Source organism: Mus musculus, chromosome 16 (genome assembly GCF_000001635.26).
Source record: "Mus musculus strain C57BL/6J chromosome 16, GRCm38.p6 C57BL/6J".
In the NCBI taxonomy this organism is placed as follows: Eukaryota; Metazoa; Chordata; class Mammalia; order Rodentia; family Muridae; genus Mus; species Mus musculus.
Genome location: NC_000082.6, coordinates 70,936,541 through 70,958,973, shown reverse-complemented (window position 1 = coordinate 70,958,973; position 22,433 = coordinate 70,936,541). Strand labels below are relative to the sequence as shown.

Here is a 22,433-nt window from a genome sequence, read left to right as displayed (position 1 = left end):
TTTTTAGGAGAAGATATAAAGGAAAACAAACACAAGAGTGGCAAAAGTTCTTATGTCAGAATTCATTCAGGGCAAAAAATAAAACAAAAGCATCCTCTAGATATTAAAAAATAATGTTTTCATGTCGTGAAACTAGGATATTGCCCTCAGGAAAATATTCTTGATTTGATATGATATAAGTTGTTTTACTTATTTAAGGTTAAAAGTGAAAATGAAGCAAAATAAAGTTGTAGCAAGGCACACATAGTTTATCTGTATATACCTCAAAATTTTAAGACCCTTTGCCTTCAACAGAACAGAAAAAAATGTGGTTTCTATAAGTGTACCATGGTCAAATAAGGGAAAATGATAAAATAAATTGTGAGAAATAGAAGAAAGATCATATGATTTTAGAAGAAAAATTCAAAGTGAAATATTATGGTAAATATTTTTCATTAATATCAATGTAAATAATGAAACATTTTAGACTCCCATGTACAATATGTATTACAAAATGAGATTAAAAAGTCATACTTCATTTATGGTATTTTGATATATGCTGACAATGTTTAGACATTGAGAATTTGCTCAGGTGGCTGTATATAAGAGAAATATAGAAAGTCGAGTGGACCTCTGGGTTAGATGGCACAGCAATAACTCAGTAAATGAGAAGTCGGGATAAGAAAGAATATTCATTATTCTAAAGGGAAAGAAGACTTGAAGAAACTCACAAAGAAAGAATAGGGTAGAGAAAAGATGCCAGGGGAAAGAGAGGTAATGCCCTGAGGAGAGGCTGTAGTGAATACAAATCCAGATATTCCAGCTACTCATGCTTCAGAGGGAAAGGAGAAGCCTTATCCAGAAGGATACACAGCCAAAGTGAAAAGAGAGCCCTGACCTCAGCACAAGCCCACAACCCTCAGATGCCTCAGGTCCTATTATAGGTTTTGGAGAGATAGTAATTCCTCCAGAGGATATATCAGCAGTGGAGAGGAATCCAATTTGTCACACTGTAACTCAGGAGGCACTGGGCAGAAACTCTTTAAAAAGGGATTCTATTTATTGTAAAACCAAGCTACCCTGGGAGCCTGTGAACAGGGACAAGTGCAAGTCAGGGAGTTTAGATTTAACCTAATACAACCCCAGGGACAGAGAGAGTCCTGGGAGACAGTTGGCATGTGTGAGAAGCATGGGAAATGACAGAAGTAAAGAGAAGGCTTTGGGAGAATCAGATAAAGCAGTGAAGCACATAACTATTTCCTTTGTGCCCAGGAGCAAATATCATCATGTGAAGATAACACTGGTGTTTGAATACCCTGAAACCAAGGTCAGTGGATGGATGACAACCTCAGGACCCATCCATCTTTCTCTCACTGATGTGGAGCCTGAGAACTGAAGAGCATCCTCTCCATGGTGATAATACTTACTACGAAGGCATCCTATACCGCTCTCACTGTTGTTTTGCTCCTCACTTTGGTATTGTACACGAGAGACCTATTTTAGGTAAGAACATCACTCACACCATGGAGAATTATCTGTGGCATCTCAGGAAGGTGAGGTAACCTGAATAGCACACTGACTGTTAAGATAAATATGGTGAGCAGTTGCCTCTGCTACACAAAGAAGATAAGCAATTAAAGACATCCATGGAAGACATTTGATACATGTCCAATACAGTCTAAGCACAAGCATAAATCATAGAAATAACCAGATTCCACAAACTCAAGTAATCTCATAGTACAGGCAAGAGTACCCATCATCAACAAAACAAATAACAACAAATGCTGGCATGAATATACAAGGAACAGCAAACATGTATACCCTCACTGCAGGTAGAATGCAATGAGTACAGTCACTTTAGAAGAACGATGGAGTTTACAAACAAACAAACAAACAATAACAACAGCAAACACCTCAGAAATGTAACTGTCATGTGACTCAACAATACACCTCACCATGTAACCCAAGGGGTCTATATCTTATATATACAGAGTATACCTAGTATATCCATGTGCCTTTCAGCTCTATTCACAATAGCTAGGAAATGGAAGCAGCCTAGATGTTCATTAACTGGTTCACTAATAATGGCAATGTAGAACATGTACTTAATGGAATTTTACTCAGCTCTAAGAAAAGAGGAATGCTGCAGTCTGCACATAGTGGATACAAATGAGGAGAAGTATATCCAATCAAGGAACCCAGGCTGAGTGTTCTTCCTATGTGTGGGTTGAAACCTTATCTCATTACTTTAGTGTGTTTAACCTTCATTACCCCAACAAGCCAGGAAACCAGAAAGAGGACATTTTAGGTGATTTAAAAGATAGGAAAAAATGCAGCCCATAGATGGATAAGAATAGTAATGTGGGTAAAAATTACAAACAGGAAGGTGGTGGTACGGGGGGGCGGGGGGGGGCGATTGACTTGAAAGAGTTAATCAAAACTATGAGAAAGCCACCAAGAAGCCTACAATCTGGTTACCCAATTTAAAAAATTGCCATGTTTGTTGATAGAAACCTGGCAAGACTAGATAATGCTGTTCACCGAATTAACAGTTGTTTTCAGTGTTAGTGCCAGCTGTAAGATACTTGCATAGGAATTAATGGTCAAGGAGACTCCAGAGGCTCCTTCACACAATGCAAGCTTTGGCTGTGCCTCTTTATTATTAACTAGACCTGTGTGATAATACCCAATAGCTGAATATACCACACACCTTAAAAGCAAAATTATTTACATAAATAGAGCTAAAAGGTTCCTTCCTGCTGGCTGGCTTTCATAGTGCCAGGTGATGCCGTACATACTTTTGGGGAATAAAGGTATCAACAGTGACATCCATCTGAGACCTTTGTGAAATATACCATGAATTTCACAAGCCAGAGATGTCCAATGTTCCTATGGTATCATGACTGCTCTGGGAGTCACTTAACCATGCCCTGGTTGGATCTGAGGCCCACTGTGAAAGATGAAATGTATTCTTAATAATGGGGAACCTGTCAAAATCCTGTGATTGACGAAGCACATAGGTTTTAAGACAAAACTTACAAACGATGCTTAACAAGCTGACATAGCACCAAATCTCTTGCAAATATCTGTTTATAACTACCCACAAGGGTTACTGTCAGCCTCAATGGGAGAGCGGGGACCTTTACTTTTTACTGTTATTATCAAGATATAGATTTTTTTGTTTGTTTTCTGGCATTTTCTTACACCTCTTTAATGACTAATTGCCATGGTACAGTGACACTCATAGAAGACATAAGCTACTAAATGAAAACAATAGTGAAAAGTGTGGGATATGTTCCTATGAGTTATAGGCAGGGTGAACACAGGGGTTTGTAAAACAACACAGGCTATTGCTATTGCCCTTGGTTACCAATGACACATTGTGGTTGCAGGACACAGAAATCAATCTCAAACTGACCAGCACATTCCTCTTGGTTGGCAAGCTTTCATCATAATAGACAGTGTTGTGTAGTCTGCGAAGGGGAAAAAAGAGAGAGATCAATGGTATTACTTAGCATAGAACCTTGATATTTGTGATGTCAACCTTCCTGGCAACACGTGCTATTTGGTACATAACATCATGGCCATTGTGAGGTGGCTAAGTGTGAATTTAAAGTCTATTTCACAGGACGGAATTTCATACCTAACTCAATAATGTTGACTAAAAGCTAATGGCTGGGAAGATCAGAGACTGTAGGGTTAATCTCACTGTTGTTATTTTTGATAAGTGATCTCATTGTATTATTGCATTCTAAATATTTATGTCTAGAACCATAGGCCAAGACTGCCCTCAAACCTTTGTCAGAGAAGGTGCTTTGGTAGTGGGCAGTAGTTCATCTAGAGATGCATAACTGGTCAAAGTACTAAGGATAAAAAATTAAATATTCAGCTTTAAATAGGACATCTTTACCAACTTTATTTCTTCTAAGGCTTAGGAAACATCATGGGAGAAGAGGCAGAAAGAATTTAAGAGATGGAGGATGAGGGCTTATGCTGTTTTCTGGACACTACATGGCCATAGCACTCACAAACTCACAGTACTTGTGGTTTTCTCTACAGTATCTGCACATTAGAAAGCTAACTACAATTCCAGCATAGATGGGGAAGGTCCTTTCCAGGGACCACTTTTTATTGAGGATTTATTGTCTTCTGAAGATGAATCATTCTTTTCTCCCGCCTTTCTTTCTTTCTTTCTTTCTTTCTTTCTTTCTTTCTTTCTTTCTTTCTTTCTTTCTTTCTTTCTTCCTTCCTTTCTTTCTTTCTTTTCTTTCCTTCTTTGTTTCTTTCCTTTTTTTTCAGGTATACACACTTGTAAGTTTAACATACTTCAGTGAATGACCTGATATCCAAAGACAAATGGATATCAGCACAAATGGGGCACTGTGAATTAATAAACAAAAATAAGAAAATTTAAAAAGGAATACCTGTAGTTGGAAGGGGGGAAGGGTGGGATTTATGAGAGCAAGTTGAATTGTGTCTATGTATAAAATTCTAAAACCTGAAAACGTATTTTAAAATTAGCTATCCAAAGAAAATCAATAACAAAGAGCAGAATCAGCTCTCCCACACTCTCACCTTCTCACCCTTGTGGCTGCCTAACTCACATCCCTTCAACTAAGATGAGCCCTACTCTATTTATTGCCCAGACACAGTGCAGGGCTGCTCTCTTAAGTGCTGCAGCCAGCAGTAGGTATGGACAACTAACTCACTCTCATGACCATGACAACAGCTCTATAGGCTACCTCAGATGGTGAGGTCATAGGAGTATGGGACATCACTGCCCTTTGCGTCACCTCATGGCAGAGGAATGCCAGGGCCAGCTCTACATATTTCTGGTCTTGGGCTGTCTCACCTGCTCCCCCATGCTCTCACCCTCATGGATGGCAAACCTCTACGCCCCCAACAAGGTCAAATAATACTGTGTTGCTCAGGCAAGGTACAGGACCAGATCTCCTACATGGTGCAGCCAGCAAGGAGCAGGGTCAGCTCTCTGTATTGGCACAAGTGTGGGGTCAAGCTATCACTCCTTCTCACATGCCACTTCACAGAAGATGATGAGTGTGAGGCAGGTCCAGCTCTCCCATTCTCTTACCCTGGGGCTGGCTCACCTATGCCAACACCAGCAGGGTCAGGTCTGCTGTGATGTCCAGGCAAGGTGAAGGTCCCACTCTCCTAAGTGCTACAGCTGGTAAGGGGCAGGGCTAGCTCCCCCAAGCTCATAACCTGGTGGGGTGGTCAGCTCCTGACTGTCAGAGGGGGTGAGAGTCTGGAGGGGGGCAGGGCATCACGGCTGTAGCTGTACCACTTCACGGCAGAGGAGTTAAAGGGTCAGCTTTCACTCATACACTTGATTCTAGCTCACCCACACTCCTGCTACCAGGTCTACTATGCTGCTCAATGTAGAAGAACCCACTCTCCTAAATGCTGCCACCAGTGAGAGATGGGGCCAGCTCGCCAGGATGCTACATTTAATGAGAAGCAATGCCAGTTATGCACATTCCCTGGACATCCTCGTGTTCCTTGGCAGCTGCCTCAACCAGGGACATTTCCATCTTATCTAGTGGTACTATGAACTCACAGACATCAACACTGTTCTCTGCTGTGCATAGCCACAGACTCAGACATGGCCCTCATGACATCTCAGGCTGGGACCTCACCATGGCCCCAGGAGGTAGGGAGAACTACACACAATAAGCTACTTCTCTCTACCCTGGAGTCTCCAGTTCCTTCTCTCTTCATAAATGTTAAAACTGCTCCACTTTTCATTCTTCAATTGGACCACCACATACTCTCACACTGTGATGGCCCCTGCTGCAGGCTGGCCAGTCAACTGTCAGGCCCCTGGCTGACCTGACATTCTGTACCGATGAGGCTTGGCATGGTGGCAAATGAGTGTCTATGGCTCATCTGTGCCATGCACTGGAGGACAGGTCTGTGCGTGGCATGGGAGTCTACAGGTTTCTTTCTGTCTTCCTCCTACTGCACTGTGCTGACTGGATTTGATTTGATTTGGGTTGGGTTGGTTTGGCTTGGTTTTGGTTTGATTTGGTTTGACTTGGTTTGATTTGATTTTTATAAGTCATGAGCATAAGACAGCTTTGGCCACCAAGCCAGGCACCAAGCTAGGATGAACACCACCAACAATGTGTCTTTGTTCATTGCCAGGGAGCCACATCTCAACTTTCTTATCTTCAATTGAACAGTACAAATATAAGCAAGATATTGAAGTTCATTAATCTAACGCTAAGACTTCACAAACATAAACACAGTTAAATCCTATTTGTGATTTATAAAGATAATCATCCTTAAATTTAAAAAGTGAGTAAGTGAATATCTCTCAAATATGCCTGTAAAATGTTCTGTGTCCTGTGACTTTTACATGAAAGAGTTGAGTGTTTCAGTTTCTTACCAAAGATTCACCTGATCATGCACATTTCAATAAAGTATGTTTTGCAATTGTGTTAGAAATTCAATGCTTCCATATAATTTTAAGATCCACCTGATTGGACAGCCAGTACAGTGGGCATGCATATCTGTGCTGCTGTCCAAATCAAATTGCTCTGAGAGGTTTGGCTCCTGCCACAATGCTGCTTACTGCCAAGCATCACAGTACTACAGTTTAGTGGAAAATATATTATGTATATACCAAGGCAGAGTGTCAGCATTTCAGTTAATTACCAGCCGTATAACAGAGAGACTAAAAATCTAGAAAACAAAACCCATCAACACAAGTAGCTCCCCTGTTGGCCTGCCTTTGCACTTGCCCTCTTTGGACTTTTGCACAGTGAGCAATGGCATTTACCAATATTTTTACTGACTGAGTGTTGAGTAAAAGAAAAGTGGGGTTCATCGAGAAAGTTTCAGTGGAGAGACCTTAGCAAATCTGTTTAAATTGTGCAGCTAATCTGATAAGCAATAGGTAGCAAAGGTACAAAGTATGTCACAAATGGAATCGCTCCAGGGTTGGGCAGGAAACACCCCACCATGGCTAGCATTTGATTATTTTGCTTTGCTTTGTTTTAGTGTTTCTATTTTTTGTTGTTTTTACTTTTTGTTGTCTTTATTTTTGTTTTTGTTTTTCCTGCTCCGAGCACTGAAACGTCACAGACCTCCATTTGGAAAGTGACAGGCTAAATAATATTCCACGCCATCTTTAAACACAAAAGCACAGCTGAATCTCAAAAGAAGACCTAGGAGATCTGAATGTAGGCGGGTAATGGTAAGGGCTTCAGAAGGGCAGTAGCTGAGGTAAGGGGGGGGCGGGTGGATGAAGGTGATTGGGACACTCAGTTGCAGCTGTGGAGATACATAAGGAAGCTCATTAATATATACAATTAATACATTCAACCAAATGTTTAAAATAATAATTTTTAAATGGAAAAAAAAAAAAAAAACTAGTTACCAACGGATCATCCAAAGCTGCTCAACACCACTAGTCACCATGATCATGGAAATTATGGCAAAACTTGGGCACGTCTTCAGATTTGCTATTATAAAAAAGGGAAGGGGTGAGGGTAATAAAGCATCATGGGAATGTGGAGAAGAGGGGGTGCGTGCGCACAGATGGTGGGGATGTAAATTCATAGAGCCAATGTGAAAAATATATAATCTAGCAATCTCCCTTCTCGGTGCACAGGTAAATAAAACAAATCTCATATGTATAAAAGGTATTGAACTGCTGTATTCATTGAAGTGTTACTCCCTTTACAGTGGATATGAAACCTAAGTGTCACATAATGGCCCCTAGCAACAGTAAACGTGGAACCAGAAGACAATAAGTCAAATTTACAAAAATAAAACCAGGCTTGCTTGCGAGGACTCAGGAAAGCATGGGTACTGGAAGATCCTTTGCAAAGAATATAAAAGTCTAATAGATACAATAGTAGTCTAACAAGTGAACCTCTATCATGATTAATAATGTTTTATGTGTGATCAACTTGCTAAAAGGAGCAACCTTATATATTCTGACCCAGAAAATAGTTGAATATATTTAGTACTCAAGCCAATAGGCAGACTAGTGGGCTTGATTTATTCCATAAGAATAATTTTATGAGCTATTCCTTTATAAAGCTAAATAAAACTAGAAATAACTCTTATATAGAATAGCACCTCTCAAAAATATAAAATAAAGATAAGTATATGGATAAACTCTCACCAAAACCTATGAATAGAATTGAGGTTTAAAATAAAAAATGATTCAGCTATTTAGAATTCAACTTTGTAACTTTTTTACCTGAATAAATTGTGTGAGGAAATCAAAAATAAAATATCAGCATTGTTTTCCATTCCAAACTTGACATTGTATGTCTACCAATATTATGGGTCAGCATAGACTAAGCAAGAAAGCACTTCCTTATACAAAAACACAGGAACTATTTTCTACATTCAACATTTTTCTTACTCACTTCAGTCACCAGTTCTAGTTGCTATCTATTTTTGGTTTATAAAAATGTTTCCTAGTACAAATGATCGGTGTAGTGAACAAAAGACACTAATTGTACTCAGTCAACAGCAGTGCACTTAATAACACTCTTTGAGGATGCATGTGTGCCTGTTTGAGGATGCTGCTCAGAATTACGACTTGTTTTCCTCACAAACCAGCTGAAAATGATAGAAAGATTTACTTTCCTATAAGGTGTTGCAAGGCAGAGCTCAAAGTATACTGAATATTAAAGAATCCAAGATTAATTATTTTTCTGCTCTCTTGAAATATGCCTGAGCTCAGAAGATACTGCCATAAAAGAAACTTAATTCACATCAGCTTAAAATGACTTGGCTGTGGCAAAGCATGACCAGACAGCTGCCTCCAGCCCTCTCCTAATATTCACTTCATGTTTAATGAACTATTTTGGTTATATAATGAGTTATTGCTCAGCTTCCCTGGACTTGTGCTATCTTGAACAGCTTCCAAGACTTTGAGACTTTAAGCAAAAACATAGGAAAAGGAAGAAGAAAATGAATATATGATTCCTAGTAATTTCCACTTTCAACATCAAATGATTTGAATGGGAGACCTTGGGCAGCAGACTTCCACTGTACCATCAGGAGAGATGGGATGTTTTACAGATGTACAATTTCCTTCTGTTTTCTGCTCTGCTAAGTTTTTATTTAAATGTAGATATTTGACTAGACCATCAAAGAATTGCTTTTTATGTAGTTTGTGTCCAATTATTGTGAAAATAGTCAACAAAGAAAAATTACTTTCATTTGAAAAGTAACAAAACTCAAACAAGAAATGACCTTGAACATATGCATTTGATTTTTAAAAAGAAATTGCCCTTTCTCCTCAGTCACTCACAAACTGATTTAATGAATTAATTTACACATGAAACAGGCTTTTTTGTAAATTTAAGTTTTAAATATTTTTAAAAACACATTTGGTAACAATAATTTTCAACTAAAACTTAAAATTCTACATCTCTGAGTATGGAAAATTAAAAAATATATATATAATAGACTTCTAGTCAATCTTGACCATTTTTTTTATTAAAAATCATTTTTCACTGGGGAACAGAAAATGTACCACCATAAGGAAGATATTGAAATATAAGAAATAAGGAAATTCATGATGTATCTTCTGAGTTGGGTATCTTCTGTATCTCCTACAAATGGATTGGAAGGCAAGCAATGGGAAAGCAATTTATTCAAACAATTAAAATTCAGGAATGATGTCAGGCTGAGTGCAAACAACTGAACTGGCAGAACCAGTTTTGGGGATGGATTGAGAAGGTACCCCGCATCATACTGTCTCTTTTCAAAATGATCTTCCTTCTCGCTTCCGAGTTGATGATGCTGTAGATAGTATATACGAGCATTTGCTACTGTTCATTGTATCATGCAATTATTTTGGGTTTTTTTTTTTTTTTTTTTTTTTTGGTGTAGAATGTATTCTGTTCACATCTGTTACTATTGAATGGCATCCCCCCACCCCCCATATCTTCTCTGCTTTATCAACATTTACTCAGTTCAAACACACTCTCCCTAGATGATGATCTTATCTTTATCCCACTGTCTGGATTCTGGTGTACTTCAAATGTTGTAAATGTTTATCCTATCACATGGATTCTGTCTCCATCATTACTATGGTTTCACAAGTGTTCCCCAGACGTCCATACGCTGAGGTTTCAGTCTCAGGTCTGAAATGTTGTTGGTGGAGGTGATGACTAATCCCTATGGTCAGTTTGTCTAAATTGGCAGTTTCCTAGGAGATATACATTGTGATGTTTGTGAGGGACAATGAGGTTATTTTGAAAGAAATTTAACCAAGGATAGAAGAACTATGTTAGGCATGGTTGCCAACATGCTATGGGATTAAAATCCAGACCAGATAAAAGGGGGAGATAAAGCCAGAGGAACACCAGCATTTTTTCTCTTCAATTCATGATTGGTCCATGTATTAGCAAGTTCTCACCATCACAGCTGTGATCTACTCCTGCAGCCATGATTTCTCTACCCTTGAACTGTGAGCCAAAGTTAATCCTTAAGTATTTGCTTGTCTTGCATTCTTCAATATGTGTAACTTAATACAGGCATAGGTTAGAATGTTTAGGAGTACAGCCTAGTGGAAAGAAATAGGTTATAATACTCATGATCTCAAAAAGGGTGAAGCAGGCTAGCCACTTTCAGTCTCTTTGCATCATGATTATGATGACCTAACAGGCGTGTTCTACTATACACTTCATGTTGGGGTATACTGTGCTGAACAAGCCTAGAGCAAAATGGTCAACAATCATGGTTTGAAATAAGTCAGGGATGGACAGATGGCTCAGTGTTTAAGATACCGGCTGCTCACAGCCAGCCACCATCCGGACCGGAGGACAGGTGCCCGCCCGGCTGGGGAGGCCACCTAGGCCACAGCAGCAGCGGTCGCCATCTTGGTCCAGGACCCGCCGAACTTAGGAAATTAGTCTGAACAGGTGAGAGGGTGCTCCAGAGAACCTGACAGCTTCTGGAACAGGCGGAAGCACAGAGGCGCTGAGGCAGCACCCTGTGTGGGCCGGGGACAGCCGGCCACCTTCCGGACCAGAGGACAGGTGCCCACCCGGCTGGGGAGGCGGCCTAAGCCACAGCAGCAGCGGTCGCCATCTTGGTCCGGGACCCGCCAAACTTAGGAAATTAGTCTGAACAGGTGAGAGGGTGCGCCAGAGAACCTGACAGCTTCTGGAACAGGCAGAAGCACAGAGGCGCTGAGGCAGCACCCTGTGTGGGCCGGGGACAGCCGGCCACCTTCCGGACCGGAGGACAGGTGCCCACCCGGCAGGGGAGGCGGCCTAAGCCACAGCAGCAGCGGTCGCCATCTTGGTCCGGGACCCGCCGAACTTAGGAAATTAGTCTGAACAGGTGAGAGGGTGCGCCAGAGAACCTGACAGCTTCTGGAACAGGCGGAAGCACAGAGGCGCTGAGGCAGCACCCTGTGTGGGCCGGGGACAGCCGGCCACCTTCCGGACCAGAGGACAGGTGCCCACCCGGCTGGGGAGGCGGCCTAAGCCACAGCAGCAGCGGTCGCCATCTTGGTCCGGGACCCGCCGAACTTAGGAAATTAGTCTGAACAGGTGAGAGGGTGCACCAGAGAACCTGACAGCTTCTGGAACAGGCAGAAGCACAGAGGCGCTGAGGCAGCACCCTGTGTGGGCTGGGGACAGCCGGCCACCTTCCGGACCAGAGGACAGGTGCCCGCCCGGCTGGGGAGGCGACCTAAGCCACAGCAGCAGCGGTCGCCATCTTGGTCCGGGACCCGCCGAACTTAGGGAATTAGTCTGAACAGGTGAGAGGGTGCGCCAGAGAACCTGACAGCTTCTGGAACAGGCGGAAGCACAGAGGCGCTGAGGCAGTACCCTTTGTGGGCCGGGGACACCCAGCCACCGTCCGGACCGGAGGACAGGTGCCCGTCCGGCTGGGGAGGCGGCCTAAGCCACAGCAGCAGCGGTCGCCATCTTGGTCCGAGACCCGCCGAACTTAGGAAATTAGTCTGAACAGGTGAGAGGGTGCGCCAGAGAACCTGACAGCTTCTGGAACAGGCAGAAGCACAGAGGCGCTGAGGCAGCACCCTGTGTGGGCCGGGGACAGCCGGCCACCTTCCGGACCGGAGGACAGGTGCCCACCCGGCAGGGGAGGCGGCCTAAGCCACAGCAGCAGCGGTCGCCATCTTGGTCCCGGGACTCCAAGGAACTTAGGAATTTAGTCTGCTTAGGTGAGAGTCTGTACCACCTGGGAACTGCCAAAGCAACACAGTGTCTGAGAAAGGTCCTGTTTTGGGCCTTCTTCTTCGGCCAGGAGGAGGTCCAAATACAAGATATCTGCGCACCTTCCCTGTAAGAGAGCTTGCCAGCAGAGAGTGCTCTGAGCACTGAAACTCAGAGGAGAGAATCTGTCTCCCAGGTCTGCTGATAGACGGTAACAGAATCACCAGAAGAACAATCTCTAAACAGAGTCAACTATAACTACTAACTCCAGAGATTACCAGATGGCGAAAGGTAAACGGAGGAATCTTACTAACAGGAACCAAGACCACTCACCATCACCAGAACCCAGCACACCCACTTCGCCCAGTCCAGGGAACCCCAACACACCTGAGAACCTAGACCTAGATTTAAAAGCATATCTCATGATGATGGTAGAGGACATCAAGAAGGACTTTAATAAATCACTTAAAGAAATACAGGAGAACACTGCTAAAGAGTTACAAGTCCTTAAAGAAAAACAGGAAAACACAATCAAACAGGTAGAAGTCCTTACAGAAAAAAAGGAAAAAACATACAAACAGGTGATGGAAATGAACAAAACCATACTAGACCTAAAAAGGGAAGTAGACACAATAAAGAAAACTCAAAGCGAGGCAACGCTAGAGATAGAAACCCTAGGAAAGAAATCTGGAACCATAGATTTGAGCATCAGCAACAGAATACAAGAGATGGAAGAGAGAATCTCAGGTGCAGAAGATTCCATAGAGAACATCGGCACAACAATCAAAGAAAATGGAAAATGCAAAAAGATCCTAACTCAAAATATACAGGAAATCCAGGACACAATAAGAAGACCAAACGTACGGATAATAGGAGTGGATGAGAATGAAGATTTTCAACTCAAAGGTCCAGCAAACATCTTCAACAAAATTATTGAAGAAAACTTCCCAAATCTAAAGAATGAGATGCATATGAACATACAAGAAGCCTACAGAACTCCAAATAGACTGGACCAGAAAAGAAATTCCTCCCGACACATAATAATCAGAACATCAAATGCACTAAATAAAGATAGAATACTAAAAGCAGTAAGGGAAAAAGGTCAAGTAACATATAAAGGCAAGCCTATCAGAATTACACCAGATTTTTCACCAGAGACTATGAAAGCCAGAAGAGCCTGGACAGATGTTATACAGACACTAAGAGAACACAAACTGCAGCCCAGGCTACTATACCCAGCCAAACTCTCAATTATCATAGAGGGAGAAACCAAAGTATTCCACGACAAAACCAAATTCACGCATTATCTCTCCACGAATCCAGCCCTTCAAAGGATAATAACAGAAAAAAACCAATACAAGAACGGGAACAACGCCCTAGAAAAAACAAGAAGGTAATCCCTCAACAAACCTAAAAGAAGACAGCCACAAGAACAGAATGCCACCTTTAACAACTAAAATAACAGGAAGCAACAATTACTTTTCCTTAATATCTCTTAACATCAATGGTCTCAACTCGCCAATAAAAAGACATAGACTAACAAACTGGCTACACAAACAAGACCCAACATTTTGCTGCTTACAGGAAACTCATCTCAGAGAAAAAGATAGACACTACCTCAGAATGAAAGGCTGGAAAACAATTTTCCAAGCAAATGGTATGAAGAAACAAGCAGGAGTAGCCATCCTAATATCTGATAAGATTGACTTCCAACCCAAAGTCATCAAAAAAGACAAGGAGGGACACTTCATTCTCATCAAAGGTAAAATCCTCCAAGAGGAACTCTCAATTCTGAATATCTATGCTCCAAATACAAGAGCAGCCACATTCACTAAAGAAACTTTAGTAAAGCTCAAAGCACACATTGCGCCTCACACAATAATAGTGGGAGACTTCAACACACCACTTTCACCAATGGACAGATCATGGAAACAGAAACTAAACAGGGACACACTGAAACTAACAGAAGTGATGAAACAAATGGATCTGACAGATATCTACAGAACATTTTACCCTAAAACAAAAGGATATACCTTCTTCTCAGCACCTCATTGTACCTTCTCCAAAATTGACCACATAATAGGTCACAAATCAGGCCTCAACAGATTCAAAAATATTGAAATTGTCCCATGTATCCTATCAGATCACCATGCACTAAGGCTGATCTTCAATAACAAAATAAATAACAGAAAGCCAACATTCACATGGAAACTGAACAACACTCTTCTCAATGATACCTTGGTCAAGGAAGGAATAAAGAAAGAAATTAAAGACTTTTTAGAGTTTAATGAAAATGAAGCCACAACGTACCCAAACCTTTGGGACACAATGAAAGCATTTCTAAGAGGGAAACTCATAGCTATGAGTGCCTTCAAGAAAAAACGGGAGAGAGCACATACTAGCAGCTTGACAACACATCTAAAAGCTCTAGAAAAAAAGGAAGCAAATTCACCCAAGAGGAGTAGACGGCAGGAAATAATCAAACTCAGGGGTGAAATCAACCAAGTGGAAACAAGAAGAACTATTCAAAGAATTAACCAAACGAGGAGTTGGTTCTTTGAGAAAATCAACAAGATAGATAAACCCTTAGCTAGACTCACTAAAGGGCACAGGGACAAAATCCTAATTAACAAAATCAGAAATGAAAAGGGAGACATAACAACAGATCCTGAAGAAATCCAAAACACCATCAGATCCTTCTACAAAAGGCTATACTCAACAAAACTGGAAAACCTGGACGAAATGGACAAATTTCTGGACAGATACCAGGTACCAAAGTTGAATCAGGATCAAGTTGACCTTCTAAACAGTCCCATATCCCCTAAAGAAATAGAAGCAGTTATTAATAGTCTCCCAGCCAAAAAAAGCCCAGGACCAGACGGGTTTAGTGCAGAGTTCTATCAGACCTTCAAAGAAGATCTAACTCCAGTTCTGCACAAACTTTTTCACAAGATAGAAGTAGAAGGTATTCTACCCAACTCATTTTATGAAGCCACTATTACTCTGATACCTAAACCACTGAAAGATCCAACAAAGATAGAGAACTTCAGACCAATTTCTCTTATGAACATCGATGCAAAAATCCTTAATAAAATTCTCGCTAACCGAATCCAAGAACACATTAAAGCAATCATCCATCCTGACCAAGTAGGTTTTATTCCAGGGATGCAGGGATGGTTTAATATACGAAAATCCATCAATGTAATCCATTATATAAACAAACTCAAAGACAAAAACCACATGATCATCTCGTTAGATGCAGAAAAAGCATTTGACAAGATCCAACACCCATTCATGATAAAAGTTCTGGAAAGATCAGGAATTCAAGGCCAATACCTAAACATGATAAAAGCAATCTACAGCAAACCAGTAGCCAACATCAAAGTAAATGGAGAGAAGCTGGAAGCAATCCCACTAAAATCAGGGACTAGACAAGGCTGCCCACTTTCTCCCTACCTTTTCAACATAGTACTTGAAGTATTAGCCAGAGCAATTCGACAACAAAAGGAGATCAAGGGGATACAAATTGGAAAAGAGGAAGTCAAAATATCACTTTTTGCAGATGATATGATAGTATATATAAGTGACCCTAAAAATTCCAACAGAGAACTCCTAAACCTGATAAACAGCTTCGGTGAAGTAGCTGGATATAAAATTAACTCAAACAAGTCAATGGCCTTTCTCTACACAAAGAATAAACAGGCTGAGAAAGAAATTAGGGAAACAACACCCTTCTCAATAGCCACAAATAATATAAAATATCTCGGCGTGACTCTAACGAAGGAAGTGAAAGATCTGTATGATAAAAACTTCAAGTCCCTGAAGAAAGAAATTAAAGAAGATCTCAGAAGATGGAAAGATCTCCCATGCTCATGGATTGGCAGGACCAACATTGTAAAAATGGCTATCTTGCCAAAAGCAATCTACAGATTCAATGCAATCCCCATTAAAATTCCAACTCAATTCTTCAACGAATTAGAAGGAGCAATTTGCAAATTCATCTGGAATAACAAAAAACCGAGGATAGCAAAAACTCTTCTCAAGGATAAAAGAACCTCTGGTGGAATCACCATGCCTGACCTAAAGCTTTACTACAGAGCAATTGTGATAAAAACTGCATGGTACTGGTATAGAGACAGACAAGTGGACCAATGGAATAGAATTGAAGACCCAGAAATGAACCCACACACCTATGGTCACTTGATCTTCGACAAGGGAGCCAAAACCATCCAGTGGAAGAAAGACAGCATTTTCAACAATTGGTGCTGGCACAACTGGTTGTTATCATGTAGAAGAATGCGAATCGATCCATACTTATCTCCTTGTACTAAGGTCAAATCTAAGTGGATCAAGGAACTTCACATAAAACCAGAGACACTGAAACTTATAGAGGAGAAAGTGGGGAAAAGCCTTGAAGATATGGGCACAGGGGAAAAATTCCTGAACAGAACAGCAATGGCTTGTGCTGTAAGATCGAGAATTGACAAATGGGACCTAATGAAACTCCAAAGTTTCTGCAAGGCAAAAGACACTGTCTATAAGACAAAAAGACCACCAACAGACTGGGAAAGGATCTTTACCTATCCTAAATCAGATAGGGGACTAATATCCAACATATATAAAGAACTCAAGAAGGTGGACCTCAGAAAATCAAATAACCCCCTTAAAAAATGGGGCTCAGAACTGAACAAAGAATTCTCACCTGAGGAATACCGAATGGCAGAGAAGCACCTGAAAAAATGTTCAACATCCTTAATCATCAGGGAAATGCAAATCAAAACAACCCTGAGATTCCACCTCACACCAGTGAGAATGGCTAAGATCAAAAATTCAGGTGACAGCAGATGCTGGCGAGGATGTGGAGAAAGAGGAACACTCCTCCATTATTGGTGGGATTGCAGGCTTGTACAACCACTCTGGAAATCAGTCTGGCGGTTCCTCAGAAAATTGGACATAGTACTACCGGAGGATCCAGCAATACCTCTCCTGGGCATATATCCAGAAGAAGCCCCAACTGGTAAGAAGGACACATGCTCCACTATGTTCATAGCAGCCTTATTTATAATAGCCAGAAACTGGAAAGAACCCAGATGCCCCTCAACAGAGGAATGGATACAGAAAATGTGGTACATCTACACAATGGAGTACTACTCAGCTATTAAAAAGAATGAATTTATGAAATTCCTAGCCAAATGGATGGACCTGGAGAGCATCATCCTGAGTGAGGTAACACAATCACAAAGGAACTCACACAATATGTACTCACTGATAAGTGGATACTAGCCCAAAACCTAGGATACCCACGATATAAGATACAATTTCCTAAACACATGAAACTCAAGAAAAATGAAGACTGAAGTGTGGACACTATGCCCCTCCTTAGAAGTGGGAACAAAACACCCATGGAAGGAGTTACAGAAACAAAGTTTGGAGCTGAGATGAAAGGATGGACCATGTAGAGACTGCCATATCCAGGGATCCACCCCATAATCAGCATCCAAACGCTGACACCATTGCATATACTAGCAAGATTTTATCGAAAGGACCCAGATGTAGCTGTCTCTTGTGAGACTATGCCGGGGCCTAGCAAACACAGAAGTGGATGCTCACAGTCAGCTAATGGATGGATCACAGGGCTCCCAATGGAGGAGCTAGAGAAAGTACCCAAGGAGCTAAAGGGATCTTCAACCCTATAGGTGGAACAACATTATGAACTAACCAGTACCCCTGAGCTCTTGACTCTAGCTGCATATGTATCAAAAGATGGCCTAGTCGGCCATCACTGGAAAGAGAGGCCCATTGGACACGCAGACTTTGTGTGCCCCGGTACAGGGGAACGCCAGGGCCAAAGGGGGGGAGTGGGTGGGTAGGGGAGTGGGGGTGGGTGGGTAAGGGGGACTTTTGGTATAGCATTGGAAATGTAAATGAGCTAAATACCTAATAAAAAATGGAAAAAAAAAAAAAAGATACCGGCTGCTCTTCTACAGGATGCAAGTTCAATTCCTACAACCCACAAGGCAATTTAGAACTGTCTGTAACACGAGTATCAGGTGATCTGATATTCTCACACAGACAAACATGCCAGCAAAGCCAATGTACATAAAATATAAATAAGTAAATCACTGACAGCAACAAAAAAAGAAAGAAGTATTTCTTTTTGTTGATTATCTCTGGCAGTTGCCACAGTAATATAAGCTGATAAGTATGCCATCATACTGATTTTAAATTGTTCTTATAGTACTTTCTTCCACAGTTTATTCATGCTTTTCATGGCCCATTGGCAGCCATATTTTTCAAATGATTTAGCTATGAAAGTGCTCTTCCTGAAATGACTCTATTTTTTTCCAATTTTTATTAGATATTTTCTTCATTTACATTTCAAATGCTATTCCAAAAGTCCCCTATACCCTCCCCCCCAACCCTGCTCCCCTACCCACTCACTCCCACTTCTTGGCCCTGGTGTTCTCCTGTACTGAGGCATGTAAAGTTTGCAGGACCAAGGGGCCTCTCTTCTCAATGATGGCCGACTAGGCCATCTTCTGCTACACCTGCAGCTAGAGACATGAGTTCTGGGGGTACTGATTAGTTCATATTGTTGTTCCACCTATAGGGTTGCAGACCCCTTCAGCTCTTTGGGTACTTTCTCTAGCCTCTCCATTAGGGAGCCTGTGTTCCATCCAATAGCTGACTGTGAGCATCCACTTCTGTATTTGCCAGGCACTAGCATAGCCTCACACAAGACAGCTATATCAGGGTCCTTTCAGGAAAATCTTGCTGGCAAGTGCAATAGTGTCTGCGTTTGGTGGCTGATTATGGGATGGATCCCCGGGTGGGGTAGACTCTGGATGGTCCATCCTTTCATCTCAGCTCCAAACTTTGTCTCTGTAACTCCTTCCATGGGTATTTTGTTCCCCACTCTAAGGAGAAATGAAGTATCCACATGTCTAAAATTGAAAATAAAAGATAAAGCTATGTTTATTACTGCTCAAAAAAATAAAAAAAAATAAGAGTTTCCACAATATACTGCAACTAAAATACTGTATTCAAGACAGGTTCAATTAAAATCTATTAAGATCTCATTGTAATAAATATTTCAGGTGTCAAAAGAAAACTTACAAGTACATAGTTTCAAGTTCTACAGCTAATCTTAACAGGCAAAATGACTAAAAACTTACCTATACACTGTATGTATATCTACAAAAATACATGAATATATAGGTTATATTATACATATATATATACACATACATATATATAAAATTTGACATATCATATTCACTTACATAAAACTAATATGTACTTTATCATTTAACTTTTTATATGGTTTAATAATTGCCCCTCTGATTATTTATAGTATCTTTAGATTAAAGAGTGAAATGAAAGAAAAACAAGCCATTAAATCAGGATTTTTACAATGGTCCTTGTGCCATGGACAGGAGTAAGTCAGTCCATCAACTTGTGGGAGAATCAGGGTCCTGGTACTCAGGTGAGCAAGGAGTTGGCATGGTGACAAACAGACACAAAAACCAGAGAGAGTGTTGGATCTGAGTGTAATTTCTCAAAGTGACCATCAGACTTATAATACAGAAGAAAAACAAGGATACATCAGCCAAGCTACATCGAGATGTATAATGAATGGCTCCTTACAAAAACAGAGAAAATGCATACATAAAAGCTAACAGGAACCAGGCAGTGTTTACAACTGAGATAAGATCAGCTCTATCTAAAGTCAGCTAATCACAGGAGCCAGGTGGAAGGGCTAATACACCCAGGTGCAATTCTAGACTATTGTATAACCCACCACCAGGGGTCCCTTAGTAAATACCTCATTATGCTATTCCTCTGGGTCTAGTGAAAAACATGCACTAGGGAAGATCCGTTCTACTAAAACTTTCATGAATAGTACAATACTCTAGTTCCTCCTTAAACCACAACCCACCTTCTTTCTATTATTATGTAATGTAGGCTGCCATTCATGTCTGTAGTAAGAATTATACGTTTACTATTTTGAACTAGCCCTAAGATTTATAACTCCTATCCCTCCTATGCAGCAAAATGCAATGCCTGATTTCTATCAACACTGGAGGAATTTTATCTGAATGAGTAATATTCTTACAAAATTCTAAACCCAGGGTCTGCACAATGACTGCCTAGGACATCGGGACATTGGTGAAAGGCCAGGAAGCAAAGTTCAATCTAAGTTAGCTATTTGTCAACTCATTCCTTGGAGGCACCTATAATAAAACAATACTGAAAGAAAGCACACAAAATCATTCACCAACTGACACAAGGACAAGTTTGGAGCATTCATGCTACGGCATGCCAAAGCAACAGGAGATTAGTTTCCATGAAACTTTTTGCCTCAGGACTGTGTCCAAGCTTTTGGTCTTGTCACACAGTTTCCACTGGATTGGGTGTGGCATCCTTGTATATATATGTTTTGATTTTTCATTTCTTAAACATGCACATACACACAGACACACACACATATATATATTATGCATTGACATTATAATTTAAGGCATAATGCTATTTACTTAGGTTTAGCATGTGAAGTTTATATAAGTATTTTAATTTTACAAATTCTAATCTTCAAGGAAATAAATGTCTAATTACAGAGAAAAAATAGTTAAAGTAATTCAAAATATCTGACATTTCTCTATGAATGCTTTATGTTTTTAATTAGAAAATTAATATAAATTTATTACTACTCAGTTATTAAAAACAATGAATTTGTTAAATTCATAGGCAAATGGATGGATCTGGAGTATATCATCCTAAGTGACGTAACCCAATCACAAAAGAATACACGTGATTGCACTCACTGAGAAGTGGATATTAGCCCCGAAGCCCAGAAGCTCGGAATACCCAAGATACAATTCACAAACCACATAAAACTCAAAAAGAAGGAAGACCATAGTGTGGATACTTCTATCCATCTTAGAAGGGGGAAACAAAATACCCATGGAAGGAATTACAGAGATGAATTGTGGAGTAGAGACTGAAGAAATGACCATTCAGAGATTGACCCACCTGGGGATCCATCCCATTTGCAATCACCAAACCCAGACACTGTTGTGGAAGCCAACAATTGCTTGCTGACAGGAGCCTGATATAGCTTTCTCCTGAAAGGCTCTGACAGTGCCTCACAAATACAGAGGTGTATGCTCACAGCTATCCATTGGACTGAGCATAGGATCCCCAATGAAGGAACGTAGAGAAAGGACCCAAGGAGCTGAAGGGGTTTGCAGCCCCATAGGAGGAACAACAATATGAACTAAGCAGTACCCCCAGAGCTCCCAGGGACTAAACCACCAACCAAAGAGCACACATGATGAGACTCATGAATCCAGCTGCATATGCAGCAGAGGATGGCCTACTCAGGCCTAAAGGAGATGCTCTTTATCCTATGAAGGCTGTATGCCCCAGTGTGGGGAAATGCTGGGGCCAGAAATCAGGAGTTGGTGGGTTGGTGAACAGGAAGAGAAGGAGGGAGAGAATATAGGGAGGGTGATTTTCAGAGGGGAAACCAGGAAAGGGGATAACATCCAATAAATAAATACATACATACATACATACATGCATACATACATACACACATATATAAAAGAATTAATATAAATCTACTAGATAATCAAAGCTAAAATATTATTGTATGTTATGTTTACTATCAATTATTGTCCTTAGATCAGTGACTACTTTTTTCACATTCAGGTTCATTATATCTAACTTTGTGAAAGAGTAACATATACTGTGATTTTACAAATCCCATTAATTATCATAACAAAATAAAATAGAGACTATTAAGCATTGAAGGCTAAAAAAATAGCTAGCTACCAAACAAGCTAAAAATACACCCATAGCAGTGAGTAACATAGGATGTAAGTTAGGATCCATTTTTCATACTTCTTCTTAGGTTTCCTATATGAAAGTTTATTAGCAAGATTTCTCAACCCTTCTGTCCTGGTGTGTTTAATAAATAACATTTATAAAATGTTGCCTATGTTTATGTTTGCTTTGATTTTTATTATCTCTTTGAGAATTATGCACAGTTTTGACCACATTCTTTCTCTCTCCAACTCCTGCTATATAAATCTCCCTCAAATTCTCACCCTATTTTCTGTACTCTTGGGCACAGTCATATCTAATGGAGAACAGTGAAAGTCATAAACCCACCACAGCTGCTTGTCAAAGATCTCACAAACCTGAACCACATGATCCAATCTCTGCCATGTCATCTTTCACTTTTGGTCTTGCTCTCCATATGTTGCA

At 40.7% G+C, this 22,433-nt stretch overlaps 1 long non-coding RNA gene across 1 annotated transcript in view; it reads right to left on the bottom strand.

The window, feature by feature from the left end:
* Positions 1–3,489, bottom strand: part of Gm29823 — a 55,710-nt gene extending 52,221 nt beyond the window's left edge. Inside the window, exon 1 of the long non-coding RNA XR_384957.3 lies at positions 3,398–3,489. This is a non-coding gene — a long non-coding RNA (predicted gene, 29823). The remainder of the gene's footprint in view (positions 1–3,397) is intronic.
* Positions 3,490–22,433: the final 18,944 nt, after the last annotated feature.